This window comes from Pinus tabuliformis, chromosome 1_1 (genome assembly GCF_031772625.1).
Source record: "Pinus tabuliformis cultivar Carrire ecotype Pingquan chromosome 1_1, CPIR1, whole genome shotgun sequence".
Lineage (NCBI taxonomy): Eukaryota > Viridiplantae > Streptophyta > Pinopsida > Pinales > Pinaceae > Pinus > Pinus tabuliformis.
Window position 1 is genome coordinate 677,033,383 of NC_142297.1, and position 20,765 is coordinate 677,054,147.

Below are 20,765 nucleotides of genomic sequence, written 5' to 3' on the forward strand. Positions count from 1 at the left end.
GCCTAGATGGGTAAAAGGCATACATCTTCCCAACAATCCTCATTAAATTTAATGTTATATATATATGGGGTTAGTCTCTCTATGTTAATATTTGGATTCAATTATCCTGATCACAAACCAATATGATATTAACATGTTATGTTGAGTCCATAGGCAGCAAGGTTTGGATTTCTTCTCTGATACCATTTGTAACGAACCTCCTGAGCCTACCCGGAAAACCCGCCACTAGGCTCCATAAGTTTAATTTTTTTTCTTCATTTACGGTGAATATTCACCCTTAACACAGGTGTTATGTTCCTTTTTATGTCATGACCATTTATTAGTTCTGCAACTATACTTATCTACATCCTCTTATAGTTTTTGCGGGGTTCATGATGGAATCTTTAGATTCCTTATGACAAACATGGCATAGATGATTTGAACCATAATTAGATGCATTTCCACCTAAATTGTTCTGCATGCCCCATGGTCTTATGCAAATCTTACAATAGAGATACCATCTAATATTAAATTCAATGGCCATTCCCATTATGATCATCTCAGAAAGAAGTCTTAATGAAATCATTATCATTAATTTACACTGCCATCATCATTAAGCACAATTTTATAATTTTGTGGAAGGAAAACTAGTCCTAACATGTAACCCATAACATTCGTTAGTTAGTTTCCCCCATCAACATTTAATAACTTAATTCTAATGTAGTTAACCTGACCATGCATCAGAATTTCAATGGACATTAGATTAAGTCTACTGTAGCTAACATGAGCATGGTTTTTCATGTAGAGTCTTACGGGTTTGTGATATCACTATTAAATAACACATAACTACCCAACCCTCATGCATGGCATAGAAAACCATTCCCTCATTAACTATACAGTTAAACGTTATATCATAATTCACTTGCATGCATAAGCATTTATCACCTAACATTAAGGCCTGCTATGTCCCTTCATTAAATTAAAATGATAACCATGTTTAGATTCAACAACTATCTCAAATATTTATGAACATACCATAAACATGTTAGTGCAAGTAGATCTGTCCACATTGATGGCCCCATGCGAACCCTATCAGTAGTAAGATAGTTCCATAGCCACAGTGATAGTAACCACCTAATAAGCCTCTACCACTAACTCTACTTTTAGAGGTAATAGCGTAACATACATAAGGATGAAACCATTGACATAATTACAGATAACACTACCGACATAACTTATGTAATATGAATATAGAATCATTATCCAGATAGCACATAAGTTAGAAGTAATACATATCCACTATCCCATCCAGCTCAACATACTATACTTTTCTACTAATTTAACTTGAAAACATATTAAAAAGCCATAAACATCATATGCATAAACTGAAATTCTTTCCATACCAATATATAACGCAACATTTATATAACTGAACAAATAATAAGGACGTAAAGGGTAAGAGACCGGCATACAACACATCCCACACATGTGAATCCATCTAAAACAATCACTTGGAGGGAGGAGCACCACCACCCAACCATGAATCACCTCTGATTCCCCCTGAGCCGAAGTTCTTGCCAAGGATCAACTGCCCTCAATTGATCAATGCACTGGGTATTTAATACCCTCTTTCATGATTTAATTTCCATTAGCGGCGTCCCGCTTTTATGGATTTTTCCATTTGCCTAGGTCTTTTTTCGGAAAAGCTTGTCTTTATCTCCCATGAGGCTTTTCCTCATAAAAGCTTGCCTTTATCTCCCGCAAAGATTTTATGTCCGATGGATCTTTATCTCGCATCCATTTGATGGATATCCAATACATACAACCTTATCTAGAATCACACCTAGAAGCTTTATCATGAAAGATTCATCGCTATCCCATTCCTCAATGGGATTTGGCAAGAATCTCCTCTCTCTTGGTGCTCCACCCTCCAAGTGATTTATTTTATTAATTTATTTAATAACACATTTGTTTTTCATATTACATATCACGTAGCTTTCCTCAGCTTAGATTTAGAATAATTTAACCCACAGAGGAGGGTATCACACTGTTGTAGCGGCTAAAACCACCCTCCAAAATTTTGCCTTAGCTTCGTTTTGGAGCCTCCCTACCAACCTTTCTCAACACCTTGTCTTGCTTCGTCAAATACACAAGCTTCAGTGTTTTTCTTGCACAAAGACAGCCTGTCGATCAAAGCTTGATGCATTCCCCTCACATGATGTTCATCCGGACCTGGTCCAGCTGCAGGATGAGTAGCTCCCCCAAGAAATTGTGCAATTATGGAGGGCAACCAGTCTTCTCTCTAGAAATTGCGCAATCCTGTCTGACTGCTTGCTGGGCTCCAGAATTGCGCAATTCTGCCAATCAACCCTCATAGTGAAAATTGCACAATTTTCCCCATCAGGGCTGCTCAGCCTAGGAATTGTGCAATCCTGGGCAACAGTCAGTTGCTCTGCCTAGAAATTGCGCAAATTTCCTAGGAATATAGCCCATCTCCCAACCAGAAATGCACATTTCCTTCTAGCAGTTGAGCAGCCTCATGTATGAGCAGTTGGGTTGACAAGTTCCACCTGGGACCAAGAAAACTTAACTTGCATGCATGGTTTTCTTTTTCCTAGAATAGAAAAAGGCAACATGCAAAAGGCATCCCATAATTCAGGGAGCTATTTTTAGTAGCTGGAGGTTACATGCAAAGTTTGTTTAGAAACTTTCCTCCAAGTGTTGCTTTTTCCTAGATTTGTGGCATGCACGTCATGAGCTCAAACTTATTTATTCGACACATCAGAGCTCATTCTTTCACATTGATCTTGGAGCTCTGACATCCCACAGCACATCCAAGACTCTTTGACACATTCGGCTAAGCTATTCACGGGTAAGTGGCCTCAACTTGTCATTTTCAGCATTTCTATCACTTTTTGTGTTTTCGCTTGTGTGAGTGATGTTTGCTTGATTTATTTGAATGCTTGTTGTCGTTTACATGTATACTAGCTTGTCCTAGCATAGTTTCAGTTTTCATTGCTATCCCACTACTGTTGCATGCATGAAATTGTTTTGTACGGACAATCGCTGATTCGGTGACTCGCTTCACCCACATGCATGTTGATCTGTTTACTGAATCTTTCATTCAATGTTTGCATGCACGATCAATCACTTCTACTTTCACTTAGTGTCGCTATGCATTCATTTTAACATTTTCCTTTAGTTGCCCGTTAAAGAGTCTGGCCAACCTTGGCCCGGACTTTACCTTCACCGAGACAGCATTGCAAAATCTAGGGAAGGAAGTCTCTGTCTTACTCTACATAAATGCCCATTTCTGCCCAAGCACTGTCCTCCAGGACTGTTTTGCTCATTTCTGACGGACAGTGACTGCTGGCCTAGAAAATTGCGCAATGCAGTCCCTGAGCCTGCAGTCATTGCCAACTGGAATCGCGCATTCTGCAATCCCAACAGTCAGCAGTTAGTCTGGATTGCGCATTGCGCAAATCCAGCAGCTAGTCTTGCCTCCTAGACAGCCTAGACTGCCTTTTGTGTAGTTCTAGTAGCTAGTCACCCAACCTCAAAGAAGAAATTGCGCAATCTTGCCTATCAGTTCCCCAGGTATATGCTGTGTCATTCCCCGAATTTGCTTTGGTTTTCGTTGATAGATTTCTTGCCATGCATGTTGCTTTGTCTCTAGATCTTTCAGGTGTTCATTTACCTTTGAGCAGTACGGGATCAATGACCTCCAAGAGAGTGGGATCAAAGGACACTGACGAAAGTGCAATTGGAGCAGAAGTTGAACGGGTGTCCGCATGTTTACCGATCTATGAAGATACAAAGTTGTTTCTAGACAAGGACATCAAGATGAAATGGCAAGAGGTCAATGAAGCATTTTTAGGCACTTTTGAGGAAGACTTCAAAGACCGTCAGGTGTATGTGAACATCCATAAGTCTGGCTTGTACCGGATTACAGGCAGACACACCGCGTTCCCCTGCGTGGACATGATACACTTGATCGTCTCTCACACTAATCCCGAGATGATGACCTTGAGCAGTGTCAGTGGGATGAAGCTTGAAACCTTCTGGGCACAAGATTATGATGATATGTATTAGATGTCAGAGCCCGTCACTATCATGAAGACTCCCTTCAACTTACCCAATAATAGTGCTAACTTGAGAGACATTCTGAAGAACTGGGCAAAGGATCCGATTCGATTTAGGTGGACATCCAACCAAATCTACAAGATAAAGATACTGCGGAAGGCGTATCAATACTTGGTCATATTCGCATGTCGATTGTATGGCCAAGAAAGCACGAAAGCCTTCCCACAAAGTTGGGTGATCGCGTTGCACCAACTGGCTAGAGAAGGAAAACCATGTAACTGGTCCAACATGTTGGCTCATCAGCTAAAGGAACAGGTAATAAAGGCTTGACAGTCACCCGGAGGTATGCATGCAGAGATCTACATGTCCACCTACATCTTAGATGCAATCTGTGCCCGACAGGAGTTCCCGGGCTTGGAGTGGGCATGGTCATCAGCGGGGACTACTGTGAACACATATTGTAAGTTCTTGTTTGAATGCAGCTTCAGAGGATTTATCACATTGTTGTCCGATCATTTTGTCACCCTAGTTTGTAAGATGATATTCGAATAGGATCCACCCTGCATGTCGAAGGAAGCAATGGAGGAACTGATAGACATTGCTGATTGGTATGCCTCACCGTCTGGCACCTTCATCCGAATTTTCAGTGCAGAGAAGCCTCCGCATGTTCTACCGAAGTTTTCCTTGGACATACTTATCATGCAGGAAGTAGCATATCACATCTCGGCAGGATTGATAGCTAGACTGCACCAGAAGAAGGCACCTTGGCTCGCTCTTTTGTTTCGGATTGGGTTATATGAGATCTGGAGTATCAAGAAAGCGGATGTTGAAGCAAAACCAATGAAGAAGTATCCATTCAACCTCCGAAGTTACAATCCGTATGACCCACATTGCATTGTGAAGGGTCACGTCACGAGAGTACAGTTCAACTAGATCCACGAGGCATATCATTGGGCCGAGGAGGACCCATGGAGATATTGATACAGTTTCTCTAGACCCAATGAATAGGTCGGCTTCGTTGTGGAGTGGTTAACAAAGAAACATGAAGCAACATCTCGAAGAGCACCAACAACAACAGCAACAGTAGCAGTAGCAGCAAAGGCAAGCATACCAGTGCGCAACAAGGCAAGAGGAAGATTGTCGATCACATGAAGGAGGAGAAAAGTTGCAAGTTTCGAGCAGATCCATTAGTAGAGAAAGCAACTATGGCTATAGAGGCAAAGAGGCACATGTGCGACATGCGAATCGCGCAAAGGCAGAGGGATAAGAGAAGAATGAAGGAAGCATAGAAGGAGTTGCATGAGCCGAAGGAGCAACTCTAAAAGGAACAAGAGTTGTGCAAACAGGGGAGGGAAGCGTAGCAACAATAGGTACATGAGGGGGCGCAACATGTGAAAATGAATGAAACAATTTCCGTACAGATAGTGGATTCATCAAAGTAGTTGGCATCAGGCAGACAGGGTGAACCATCGCAGGAGCAAGACTTCACTCATGAGATAGAACAAGCACTACAACAGTTGGATGGATACATGGAGTAGCAAGAATTGGAACAAGACATCGACCTCATGCCTCATCACCAATAGGTAGACTCACGCGCTTCACCGCATCCAGATTATGAGCAAGTCTCAAGTGACCAAGGAGGCACTAAGATCCTTGGATATCAGCCGGAAGGAGAGATGCACAACATCTCATTTGACGAGTCTCAATAGAGAGTTGTGCAGTTTCACAAAGTGTCAACTCCAGAGGATCATACATCTCCTGCGCAAGTTGAAGAACGAGTGATCGTGTCTGACGTGCGCAAACATCCAGTAGCCTTGGCCGATGCAACCAGAGTGTATGCCGAAGCCACTAGCTCAAGTGTTCACTTTCTGATAGCTGAGAATGAGCGAATGGCTAAGGAACTACAAACGACCAAGCAAGGAGGAGAGCTTGTGACACCGTCTGCCCGAGCTGAATTGAAGAAGGAAATACTAGATGAAGTATTGTCCCTTGACACAATTATGCGAGCATTGTACTCCAAGTTTGGTACCGTGCATAACGCAGTCGTCCATCTCAACGGATGACAGCAACGATGTGCTAGGAGAGCACGTATCTTGGCAAACTTACATGTTGTTGTTAATGACATGCAAACATGGACGTACAAGGGAGCCCTGCTTCACTTGCCTAAGATGATGAGGGCAAGTGTGGTTGAGCTGAAAGCACGTATCCAGAGTCAGATCCAGAACTATGAAGAGCTCCCGCAGCTCATCACTAGCATAGAGGCTTCCCATGCACGAGTATTCAAGAGTATGGATGTTGTGGTGTGCGCACATGTGATCCCATCTATTAGGTGTTATGTACCTAGGGGGGATAATATGGGGTACCAAGGGAGGTACCCAAGGTAATAATGTAATAATGGGATGGGCCATAGTAATAAATAAGGTGGTTAACCCATGTCATGTAAGGGACCACAAGTAGTTAATAATAATGTAAGGGGCCCATGGTATTAGTTGATGGTATAAGGAAACCATGGTAATGGTACATGGTATTGTATGTATGAGGCCTATATAAAGGCTAGAGACTCCACATGGAGGACAGGAGGATGAAGAGAAGAATTCTTGTAAGAACAGGCATATGGCTTGTGGAGTGCTCTCCTTCCTTAAGGAGTGAATGTATGGTGTTGCCCTACCGTAAGGGTCTTGATATTAATGAAGCATTTATCTATATTTGATCTGGTTATTCTTGGGTATATTTATATTTTGGTATGAGATCTACAACAATTGGTATCAGAGCACTTTCTTGGGCACAAAAATGGAGATTTTTTTTTTTTTGCAGGGTTTCGGGGGCGGCGAGTTGCAGGTCAGATTTGTACGTTTTGGTGAAAGATATGTAGAATCTAATTGCAGATCTGTATTCCTTGTGAAAAAATACCCAAATTCAAAAAAAAAATCAGTTGAATCGGAGTCCGAATGAAGGAGATATTGCTGATTTAAAAATCAGTGGGGTTGCAGACAATTTTCAGGGCAGCGAGTTTTGCGGCGCAGATCTAGAAGTCCTGGTGCCAGATCTGCAAGATCTGATTGTAGATCTGGAATATTTGTGAAAAAACACATGATTTCAAAAAAAAAAATCAGTCGAATCGGAGTCCGGATGAGGGAGATATTGCTGAATTAAAATCAGCTCTTTTTGCAGAAATTTTGGGTGACGACGGGAGAGTAGCAGCGCAGATCTGAAATTCCAGTGTCTAAATCAGGATTTCTATCACATGGGCAGATGCAGGATGATTGTTCCATTTCTAAAAACAGGTCATAATAAGGATTCTGAGCAATATTGACGAAACTGTGACAATTACAAATTTTCGCTAAGTAAGTGAATTTTTCTCATGGATAAGCTATATTTTACAGGGAAAGATAATGGTCTTACTATTGAAGAATACATAAAACAAAAAAAGACAGTATGGGACAAAAGTTGGAAACGGTGGGTAGTGTATTACTTTAGAGATGAGGCTACCACATGGTGGGAATTACTTAACCAAAAGAAATGTTCCAACTTGCCCGATGAAGAATTTGAAAAATTACTTTTAGACAGATGGTCTCATGCTAAAAAACAAGATAAGGAGAAACATGTGGGATTATTTCCTACTGGTATATCCTTATCGCAGGTTCATGGATTGATTGAGAAGGAGAAAATCATTGTGTCTATAAATCCAAGTTGCAAGCATAATTTTATCAATGTTAATTTGACAAAAAAATTGCAAGTCCCAACAAAACAAATTGAACATACACAGGTTGATGATACGGATGTTCAAATTTATAAGGATTTGAAGCTTTCTATGGATAAGTATGTGTTTCATGGTGATTTTTATGCTTCAGATATGGATAACATGGATGTTGTTTTGGGATACCCTTGGATGGAATTAGTGGGTACTACCAATATTAATGTGCAGAAGAAATTCCTGAAGCTCTGGTATAAAAAGAAGAAAATTACATTGCAGGATATTTCCATTAATAAGCAGGTAGAGTCCAAGGAGGCTGAAGCAGAAGATGTTCAAGGGACTGACACATCAGATGATGAGCCTTTGATGATCAACAATCAAACACAAACAAAGGCTGCAGAAGAAAATGTTACAGGTGATGATACATCAGTGGAGATTTTTTTATTTTTTTAAATTTATTTTTGCAGGGTTTCGGGGGCGGCGAGTTGCAGGTCAGATCTGTATGTTTTGGTGAAAGATCTGTAGAATCTAATTGCAGATCTGTATTCCTTGTGAAAAAATACCCAAATTCAAAAAAAAAATCAGTTGAATCGGAGTCCGGATGAAGGAGATATCGCTGATCTAAAAATCAGTGGGGTTGCAAACAATTTTCAGGGTAGCGAGTTTTTCGGCGCAGATCTAGAAGTCCTGGTGCCATATCTGCAAGATCTACTTGTAGATCTGGAATATTTGGGAAAAAACACATGATTTCAAAAAAAAAATCAGTCGAATCGGAGTCCGGATGAGGGAGATATCGCTGATTTAAAATCAGCTCTTTTTGCAGAAATTTTGGGTGACGCCGGGAGAGTAGCAACGCAGATCTGAAATTCTAGTGTCTGAATCAGGATTTCTATCACATGGGTAGATGCAGAATGGTTGTTCCATTCCAAAAAACAGGTTATAATAGAGATTCTGAGCCATATTGACGAAACTGTGACAATTTCAAATTTTCGCCAAGTTTTTTCAAAACCCTCTTCATGGCTTCTAGCAAGGATCTATATTTTACAGGAACAGATGATGGTCCTACTATTGAAGAATTTATACAAAGCTACAAGTTCTCACATGGGAAATATTGGAAGCTTCCAATAGTATGTAGTATGAAAGATGAGGCTTACAAATGGTATCTCTCACTTGATAACAAACAGTTGACCAAACTCTCAGATGCAGAATTTGAAAAAGTACTTTTAGACAAATGGTCTCGTGCTAGAAAAAAGGAGAATGAGCCACGTAAAGGGTTATTTCCTACTAGTCTATCTTTATTGCAGGTGCAGGGATTGATTCAGAAAGAGAACATCATTGTTTCTATCAATCCTAGTTGTAAACATAATTTTATCAGTGTTAGTTTGGCAAAAAAATTGCAAATCCCAGCAAAACAAATTGAACATACACAGGTTAATAATGAGAATGTTCAAGTGTACAAGGATTTGAAGATTTCTATGGATAAATATGTGTTGCATGGTGATTTTTATGCTTCAGAAATGGATAATATGGATGTTGTTTTGGGATATCCTTGGATGGAATCCGTGGGTACTATCAATATTAATGTGCAGAAGAAATTCCTGAAGCTATGGTATAAAAAGAAGAAAATTACATTACAGGATATTTCCATCCATAAACAGGTAGAGCATATGGAGGTTGAAGCAGAAGATGTTCAAGGGACTGACATATCAGATGATGAGCCTTTGATGATCGACAATCAAACACAAACAGAGGCTGCAGAAGAAAAGGTTACAGGTGATGATACATCAGAGGAGGGCTCAGTGGTTGAAGTCATATTGAAAAAGAAGACACCACAACAAGCACCACAGCAGGGTGAAGTCAAGCAAAAGCCATCGTGGGTTATAACTTCAACATATCATCACCCACATCACCCTGCAAGACAACCATCATGGAAACCAAGTAGTCACATGATGGATAGAAAGGAGAGACGATCCACCTACTACACATCAACACAGAAGAGCTGCCACGGTCAACTTCCATCTCAAGCGAGCGAGGCACCAGCGAGATCGAGGGTTCACCTTTCTCTTGGATGGCTAGATGCACGTGCATGGTATCAGTGGACTACTCTCTTGAGTAGATCTTATTATTTATGTTCTTCCCATGTTTCGGGGACGAAACATGTTTAGGGGGGTGGAATGTTATGTACCTAGGGGGGATAATATGGGGTACCAAGGGAGGTACCCAAGGTAATAATGTAATAATGGGATGGGCCATAGTAATAAATAAGGTGGTTAACCCATGTCATGTAAGGGACCACAAGTAGTTAATAATAATGTAAGGGGCCCATGGTATTAGTTGATGGTATAAGGAAACCATGGTAATGGTACATGGTATTGTATGTATGAGGCCTATATAAAGGCTGGAGACTCCACATGGAGGACAGGAGGATGAAGAGAAGAATTCTTGTATGAACAGGCATATGGCTTGTGGAGTGCTCTCATTCCTTAAGGAGTGAATGTATGGTGTTGCCCTACCGTAAGGGTCTTGATATTAATGAAGCATTTATCTATATTTGATCTGGTTATTCTTGGGTATATTTATATTTTGGTATGAGATCTACAACATTAGGACTCTCACCTAGGCGAAGACAAAGGCACATGTCTTACTAGAGCTTGTCTCGTACTTCGATGAGTTGATGCGCATTGCCACTAGCCCAGACTTGCCCATCAGTGCAGACATCATGCACAAGTATGTTGCTGGTCCGACCGCATTGAAGACAATGATGTGCATGCTTTCAGACGAGTTGGACAGATGTTGCGGGTGATAATACCCTAGGGTATTGGGTTGAAAATCCCAATAGAGCAGAGGGAAAACAATAACAAGAAATGCTCAGACAAACAATCTAAATGCTTAATCTACTAAATAGGGAAGAAGTGTCCTTACCCAGAGGTCCTACATTTGGGTAGATCCCACAGGGTGAAAACCCTCCGCTTCTCCTGATGCCTTTGAAACCTATAAATTATTCAAACAAAGCATATATAATAGTAGAAACGTAAAGCACATTCATGATATATACGTTAGATCATATAAACGAATGAAAAAATACGCATTAATATAAGATTTATAAACAAATCACAATATATGTCAATACAAAAACACATTTTAATATCAGGAACAAAACATCATTTCTTTATTGATGTAAGCTACAAGAAAGGTGGAAAACTACAACTGAGTCTTCCTCTAGCTCCAACCGGAACCATCCTCCGAATCCATCCTTTCCCGTCCTCGACAGTCTTCCTCCATCATCATACACAAGGGTATCTCAAGAAGGATGAAGGATATCTCAAAAGAGGAAACAAGGGTTTCCTAAAGCTTTGGGAGTGTAGGAGGCATAGGGATTTCGTCAGACTCGATCTTGGATAAATCAACTATAATATCAATATCTCATTTTTCCCCCTTAAGGCCTTCCCATGGAGGTTTATTTATGCTTCTCCAAATTATTATATATATATATATATTATTTATTTATTTATTTTTCCAGTTGGGCCACGAGCTATAGGAGGTGAGTAACAGGTAAAACCCGTGGACTCCACCCAAAATTAAGGAAAATTATTATTTTAAAGTGTTTTAACACATGTATGCGGGTTGGGTATATGATGACCTGCGTGTACACGCTTTTATCACAGGGAAAAGTAGCGTATAGGAAATAAAACATTGATTTTTAGATTTTCGACCAAGTCTGGAAGGAAGGGTTTCCCTAGGACATAACCAGAGAATCAGATATACCAAGAGTGGTAAATGGTACTATAAGAGATGCCCCCTAATATATGAGGTCAGAAGGGGTACATGATGGCCGAAATGTATTAAGTGTATAGAAGGAATCATGCCGAGACCGAGGAGGATTTCACCAGAATTCAGCCTGCCAAGCCAACAAAAGAGATAAAAAAGAAACTGTTGCCTGAGGCGGGCATACCCATGCTCAGAGATAGCAAATCATGTCTGAATTTCATGTACAAAAGCGGACCCAATATGCATACAAGTATAAAGGAACTGAAGATACATAATGGATCATACGACCATAACCAAGAAAGTACATGTCTGAATATCACATATAAAGAGTTGATCAATGATGTTGAAGTATGAAGCTAATCACTGAAGTCATAAAACTGATCCAAAACAGTACCAAGTCAAATGGTGGAATAAATGGTACTACACTGCAACTCAGGTGCCAACATATAGGATGTTGCTGTAAGGAACTGCAACATATAAGGTGGATGGTGTCAACTAGCAAAAACAGGAGCAACTGACAAGTGAACCAAGAAATGTTGATGCAAACCCGAGGTCTCCACCGACTGCTGTGGTACATTTCTACACAATGGTAATAAATGATCTGAAGTCGACCATGTGAGAAATCGTTTGATTACCGATCATTGGTGTATACTGTTAAAAAACGTGAGACTAATCACCAATAATGATGATGAGAGCTACGGTACCCAGTACAATCTAACAAGTGCGAATAAATGAGATGTAGTCGAACACTTGGAAGAATCTATCAATTAGGAGACAATGATATTTTCCCATTGTCGATAACGAAGGATTCTGCCACTGATGACAACAAACCCTAAGGTACTGCCAAATAGACTCTAGATCTCTTCCCAGAGGAATGAGCTGAAGTCAATGGGAAAATATCTGCTAGAAGGAAGGCATTAAGTCATGCTTCATCAATCTAGCACGAGTATAACCCATAGGCCAATAATGTGGAAGGAATCAAATGAATAAAGATGTAGTAACTCAACCGAAGCACATTTCCAGCGTACACAATATGTAGCTAGCGCACGATAGAAACCCTCTGAACCAACCAATAATGAAAGCTGACACAGAGGCGAGGAATCCACCAATAGGGTCAAATGGAAACCAAGGTATTGCACAAATCCCGATGTGTGATAATGAAAGCCGATGTCAAACACAAGGGAAAACACTTAATCAAAGACCCAGGATACTAATCGATGCTGAGCACAAGGTGACCTATCAATAATGAAAATAGGGCCAGGGTGCGGCTCTAGGTCTTCCCTCAGAGCAATTTGTCGTAGTCGATAAGAGCAAGACTCGCCAGCAAGAAGTCAATGGAGACCTTCTCAAACCAGCACAAGCAAAGGACCAACATAGCTAATGTGATAATGAGCATGACGCTGTCAACTAGGGATGACCGACTGAAAAATAGGTCAAGAGACATCGCAGAGAGGTCGACTCGTGTTTACTTCCCTTGAACAAAAGAATGACTCAATTGTGACTACATGGAAACATGTGATAACTTTTTATAAGTTTGTCATGCAGGAGGCATAAGAAAACTCTCCATATGATTGGAAGAGATAACCAATCAGAGGAGTACTGACTCAATAACAAGGTTAAGGCTCTCCTAAGTCAAACTAAAACCCATCCCAATGGAGGAAAGACTTATTTTTTGAGTGCTTTGTTCAAGGGCGACACAACTGAATCTAGCTGCCATCAAACATGGAAATAATGTCCCGTTCCCGCCCTTTTCTGGGATATATAATTTTTTTGTCTTTTTCATTTATATGAAGCCTGAAAAAGAATAAAATAATGCTATAGTACAGTCGAAAGAACAAGTGTCGAAAAAGCAGATACTCTAGTTCTTGGAAGGGGAACATTCCTATGCTTAATGCAAGGTGGCGAAACTGGCCAATGACACTTAAAGGAATGATCTTTCCACGGGTAAAGGGTGTGTCAAGTTGAAAAGGCTAAGTGATTGCAAGGTTGATTTTGTAGAAGACATGGTCGAAAAGTGGCTTAAACACGAGTCCAAGTGAATCTGGCTCAAGGCCAAAAGGTGCAAATAGTCAACATGCAATGCAACAATACAACTCAACACAAAGGAGCCTCTAAGGTATAAATCCAGAAAATAGCGAAGAAGAACGAGAATGAGTCTCCAATGCATAAGTCATGGTGGGACTAAATAGGACTCCCGAGCTTACTCAATATAGCAGCATGGGCAACATATGTCAGTGAGGATTTGACTAAGATGCCCATGTAAAGGTTGGCTCTACCATCACGTCATGATTTTAAAATTTGGCGAGTGAAAATGGTTTGTGAATCAAGACATGATGGGGTCGACCTTATGGCAAAAACATTGCAGTCTGGAGGCTAGTATGCAAAATGCAGCGGAAAGTGATATTCCCTAACCTATATGCTAGTAAGAAAGCGATACCTGCCATGACGGGTCTGCAGTCATGGGACCGAAGCAATTTCTCAAAAAAGTCTCCAAAATATCTTGTAAAGACAACCCATTCCCGACACTCCAAGCCAAAAGGTCAAAAAGTCCATAAGATAAAAATCAACTTTTGAAAAAATAATTTTCATTTTTCAACCTATATAAGGACTTTTGGACTCACATTTTTGTCATTTGTGTTTTGAGCAAGGAGCTGTGGAGAAAAACTCAAACAAACTTCCTTCGTCAAATTCAACCATTCAAATTGCTTCAAATCTTCTAGGTAACCCTTTAATCATGCTTTTGATAATTTTTGATGCTTTTTAGATGTTTTTTCATAATTTTGACCGTAGGAAATTATGTTAAAAATTTCAACTCTGCATACACGTGGGTTGGATACAAGTAACCCGCGTATACGAGGGCCCTACACGCGACTGTGTAAAAAGCGAACCCGCATGTGCACGAGTAAAATTTTTTAAACATTGATGTAATTATTTGAAACATATTTTTTGGCAAGATGACAATTACTTGGCGTGAAAGGGAGCACATTGCCATTGATAACCAAGTGATGGAGGATCAAAATTCCTTAGATGCTTTGAGAGGTTGTGGTTTGCTAAAATTATTTAAAATGCCAAACATGAAGACGAATACCCGATTGCTTGAGTTGCTGATTCATTACTGGAGTGCAGAATATGATGCACTCATGATTGATCAGATGCCCTTGAGGATTGAGATAGAAGACATTTATTTCATTACAGGTCTTTGTCGAAGGGGAGAGAGTGCATTCTACTGGCAGGACGAGAGCTAGTCAAAGTGTAGAAGACTATGTCGCATATACTATCCTGGCAACCCCAAAAAGGTTGGAAGTCAGATTCCAATCAAGTATGTAGATAGTTTACCATTGAAAATCCTACTGTTTACCATATACAGGGTAAATGGTTCTGCTGCTCTACATCAGGCTTCACGTGTGTCCATGAGCCTAGAAGTGGATTGCCTCACTATTGTCTTTGATTGGTGTACACCTTTGCTGACCAACATGAAGAAACAACTCACTTCCATTTAGAAGGTTCAGACAAAGAATTTCAGATACGACACTATCTTATGCTCGTTCTTTTTTGAAAGAGTACCTGGGCTTCGTCCCAAGGTATTATCTACCATCAGTAGCCCGAGAGGTCCGCGGATGGGCAGATGGGTTGACTTGATGAAATGCCTAGGGGGTGGTGAGGTTGCTAAGACAACTTTTGATGATGAGTTTTTCCTTTGGTGGGACCAACAGGACATTGCATTCGATGACTACCCCTACGCTAGAATGGATTTTTGAGGAGATCCAGATCTAGCATTTCCACCAGACGCAGAATGGGGTGCCATAAGTATAAATGATTTTTGAAATATTAAGATTTTTTTGGATTTTTAATATAAATGAATTACAAATATTTTTGATGAGACAAAATACTTACAAAATTTATTGGTCATGTTTCAGATGTGGGACCAATGATACCTGATGGATTTCCTCGACATGGGCATCATGGAAGAGATGCTGAAAGGGTTGCAACTGAGACTGAGGGAGTTCTCCATGCAGTCCAGAGGAACTTAGTGAGATTAACTCACTAAGTACCCATGGTGGCCATAGAGGAATTACCAGAGGAGATGCAGCGTCGCGTGGTAGGAGTACCACAGGACTGGGTGTGACTATTTCAGCATGTGGCCAATGCCGTTGTTTACTTTCTAGTTGCTCATCCTGAGAAGGATCGTTAGATATATGATCAAATCTTTTTGTGATTAGACATGATGATGGGCATAAGCCCAAATTTTGTAGGGCATTTTGTCCTGATTTTTGTATATTATTTTGGACACAAACACTCTATCTATATACAAACGATTTTATGATGATCATATATATAGATGATATTTCGATTATTTTTTATGTTTTTAATTTGATGAATGATTTATATGCCAATCCAATGCTTGATTAGCAATAGAATCTGCTAAGGAATTTTCTGATCGTGGAATGTGAACAAATGTGATGTAAACAAATGATCGTTGCAACAACCACACTCTCAGAAATTGGCAATACAAATAGGGATCTCGTACTCGATAGATGTTATTCAGTTGAGATACCACCAGTTGTGAGTCTAAATAAACCACTAACGAATCAATATCAAGAGATATCACTTCATATAGTAAATTAATGACAACAGTATATTCGACAATATTATTTGAAGCAGGACCGATACATACTCCTCTTGAAACCATCAACTGGCCAGATGGATAATAAATCACCCAAGCCGTAGAAGCAAGGTTCTGGGTGTGTCTATTGGCACCATCGGCGAACCCTAGATATATCAAATCATCCATCAATACTTGCCAAAGCAGATAAAAAATATCGACATCACTAAAATTGATAGATAGATATGTACAATCATACAATATATACAAACAAGTAAATGCTCGGTCGAAGCCTAAGCAAAGTACTTCTTAAGGTAGAGCCCATTTCTGGGCTCTGCCAACTTGTTTCCTTCAAATTCAATCAATTCATAAGCTCCTTTTTTTAAAACTTGCTTGACAAGAAAGGGACCATACCACATAGACATAAACTTGCCTGTCCCCAATGCGTCTTTGTCTTGATCATAGACCAAGACAAGGCCACCTTCAGACAAATTTCTAGGACAGACAACTTTATCGTATTGAGTTTTTACCCTCTTTTTATGGGCTTCATTTATTGTGGCAGCATCTCAACGTTACTCATTAAGATGCTCCAAATTAACAAGACACTCTTCGAGACTAGAAGTCTCAGGAAGAAGTTCAACAACTAGTGTAAGGGAAGGAATTTCACATTCAACAGGAAAAATAGATTCCAACCCATAAACCAGTTGAAAGGGAGTAAATCCAGTGGCAACCTTAACTGACGTTTGTTATGCCCAAAGTGTCAGATACAACATGATGTGCCAATTAGATCTAGCTTTGCCAATCGTCCTTTGCAGGATGATTTTAAGGGATTTGTTCACGGCTTCAACCTGCCTATTGGCCTGAGGATAATACAGAGATGAATCCTCTTGCTGGAAACCCAACTTGAGAGCCAATTCAGACATCAGTTGATTTTGGAAATGACTGCCATGGTCAGTGACAATCTCTTTAGGAATATCGAACAGGGAAATAACTTGATCGAAGAGAAACAACGCCGCTGTTTCACTGTCATTCTTGAAAGTAGGCATGTCCTCAACCCACTTAGTAAATTAGTCTATGGCCACAATGATATACTTGTGATTTCCCGCCGAAGGCAGATTTCAAGTAATAAAATAAATGCCCCACTTCGTGAAAGGACCGATGGTGATAACAGGGAAAAGCAGAGCTGGATGTGTGCGCATTTCCGAGTATAGACCTGACAAGGATGGCATATTTTGACTGCCTCAATACAATCTTTAAAGGTCGAAGGCCAAAAGTAGCCTGTTCGCAAAGTTTTTTGGGTTGTAGCAAGTCCAGATAGATTATTGCCACAAGCTCCATTGTGGCAATCATTAAGTACTGACTCTGCCTCTTCCAAGGTTAAAAAATGCCTAAGGATTGAATGAATCCCACAACGATATAATGTGTCACCTATAATAACATAATTCTTAGCGAGGTTATGCAACTTTCTATGCTCATCCTTGGAAAAAGTGGGCGGAAACTTCAAAGTCTGGAGATTTATAATGATATCCTCATACCAAGAATCTTGTGAGCAAATAAGAAATAGATGTTCATCAGAAATTTTTTTCTCTTGAATGATTTCTTCCTCACAAGGCAACTCTGATATCAACTCTACAAATACTAAAGATTTCTTAGATTTAACCGACATGAATTCGAGGTCGAATTCTTTCAAGATGACAATCCATCTATTATATTTGCCCCCAATCACTCGCCTACTGAGAACAAACTGGAATGGATTGGCGGCTGCTAATACGAGCGTTTTTCGAGCAGAATATAATGCTGAAACTGCTGGACAACATGGACAACTGCCAAAGCTAATTTCTAGATGGGAGAATAGTGCAGTTCAGGACCTACCAAGCCTCAGCTCAGATAGTAGATGACATGCTCACATAAGGCATCATCTTCCTGAACCAGAACCATACCAATGGTTGATTCTGCTGCAGCGAGATACAAGAGGAAATATCTGATATAATCAGGTGGAATCAATAATGGAGCAGAGGTTAATGATTTTTTCAAAGCATCAAAAGATTGTTGCGTGAAATCATCCCATAAAAATGGGACCCCTTTCTTAAGCAAACACATAAATTCTTTTGTGATCTTGGCATAATTTAGCTAAATCTCCTCAAGAAATTTGCTTTTCCTTGGAGACTTTGAAGTTGACGTATGGAAGAAGGGGAGGCAACTGAAGTATTGCCTCAACCTTGAAGGGATCTACATGAATCCCCTCCATTGACACGATGAATCCCAACAACTGATCGGATGTGACTGCGAAAACACACTTATTGAGATTTAGTCGGATTTTATAAAAACGACATCGCTCAAAAATCAATCGAAGATGCTTAGGATGATCAATTATCTTTCGAGAACGAGAAGATAAATCGTCCAGATATCCTTCGATAACGTGCTTGATGTTGTGAAAAGCATAAGACATGGCTCACTAAAAAGTGGCTCCAACATTTTTTAGGCCAAAAGGCACCTTTTTGTACAAAAACGTACCCCAGGGACAAATAAAAGTTGTCTTATGCTGATCATCTAGACAGATAGTAATTTGATTATAACCAGAGAATTCGTCCATGAACGAAAGGATTTCGTTACCACATTCATTAATAATTTGATTAATAAAGGGCGTGGGGTAATTTTCCTTCGAACAACCCTTATTTAGGTCCCTAAAGTCAATGCATACTCAGATCGTTCCTTGCTTTTTTTCTATAGGGACTGGACTAGAGACCCACTCAGTTAAAGGAATGAGGTATATGAAACCTGCCTTTAGCAGCTTCTCAACTTCAACTTTGATAGCTACTGCTTTTCTAGGATTGACCGGTTGAAGTTTTTGATGAATAGGTTTAGCATTTTCTTATGTCTTGATATCATGCTGGACAATAGATGGATCTATTCCAGGAATTTCCTCATAATACCAATCGAACACATCATGAAACTCTTTGAAGAGATCAGTATAAGTTTGAATTTCTTCAGGGGAACAGTCGGCTCTAATGAAGACATTTTTAGGATTCCTAGAGATGTTCACCGGTACAGTTTGTGAGATAACAGTCATGTTACCTTCGGCAGAAAACTGTGCTGGGGCCAAAGGGTTTAAAACTACATGAACATCCCTAGTAGAAGGACTGGACAAACTTGACTCAACTTCTTGCAAATGAGGGAGGAAATATGAATGATAATGCAAATCATCCCAAGGTCTATTAATACCCATCATTACTTCTAGAATTGATTCTTTAGATGGCAAGACAATATCCAAGCAATCCTAAGCTGAATTTGAATCGAGGGTCCAGGCCAGAGCCACATCTCCATCCAGCTCCTTTGGTGAGAAAGGAGTAGGATCAGAGTCTACAAAGTTAACAAAAGACTGATAAGCAATTTCTGTTGCAGACATAGGACATGCCATTCCACCTACATGCCCTTCATCTAATGTGGTGGTAGATGAGGGTAAAAGCCAAGGGTCCAAAAAATAATGAGTTTGAAAGAACTCTCTTCGAAAAGATACCTTGGAGGATGAAATAACATTAATTATAGCTATGGGAGCAGGAAGATCAAAAGTACCCATTAAGAAAGAGTACATTCCAACTCCTAAATTCTCTATAGGTTTCCTGGGATTGTCCACTAATGGAACAGTAGACTCAGAAGATGTGTGGGAGTCACTAGGAGAATAATCCATTTGATCAACCTTTACAATTCTCCCTTCATGAGGAAAGAAAAGGATGCAAAATAATGATGATACAATGGCATCCATCTCATAAATCCAATTCCTTCCTAAAAGAAATCCATATTCGCATTGACTATTTCTACTTCAATATTTACCACCTTTCCCCCAACACAAATGGGAAAGGCTGGAATAATCCCGTGCGGCCTATGATGATTACCATCAAATTTCATCAATAGAGTAGGTGAAAGAACAACTTGAGGTGATCCAATGGCCTTCCAGCATGACATGGACATCACACATGTGGAAGCTCCCTCATCGATAACAGTTCGAAAGATATTGGTCTTTCGATATGTAGACTTTATCTGGAAAGCCATATGATGCGGGAGTCTCTTTTTGACGTTTGACATATCAAATGTAAGCACAAGAGAATTTTTTGGATCAACTGCTCCGATTGCAGAGAGTAATGCACTCCTCTGAGCGGGGCATGACCAGAGTACCTCTAATGCCGACATAGCATAAGGACTTTGAGCCAGATCTTATACAATCGAGTAGTTCTGGGCTGCCCTAGCATTAGGGTTAATGGTCAAGCATTTTGCAGAGCCTTTCGAGATCCGAGGTATAGACTCAACAGAGGGCCTCTCAATATGGAGTGGCTTTGAAGCATCAGAAGCATACTTAGCCTTATATGACTCTAATTCACCGTAATCACGTGATCACGTAGCAACGTCGATATGTGAACTCATCATGTAGACATTTTATGTATTGTCCCCTTCCTAGTTGCCCCCTGCGGATGTACCAATACTAGAGTTTGTGCCAGCAAGTAAGTGCTGCCCTTGGGGAAAAGGGTTAGTGAGGACAACATGGCAGCTAGAGGATCCCTGTTGAACTAATAAGGGCTGAGCATATTGGATCTTAGGGTAGAGATGAGTCAAATGATATCCATTGCATAACTTGCATGGAAA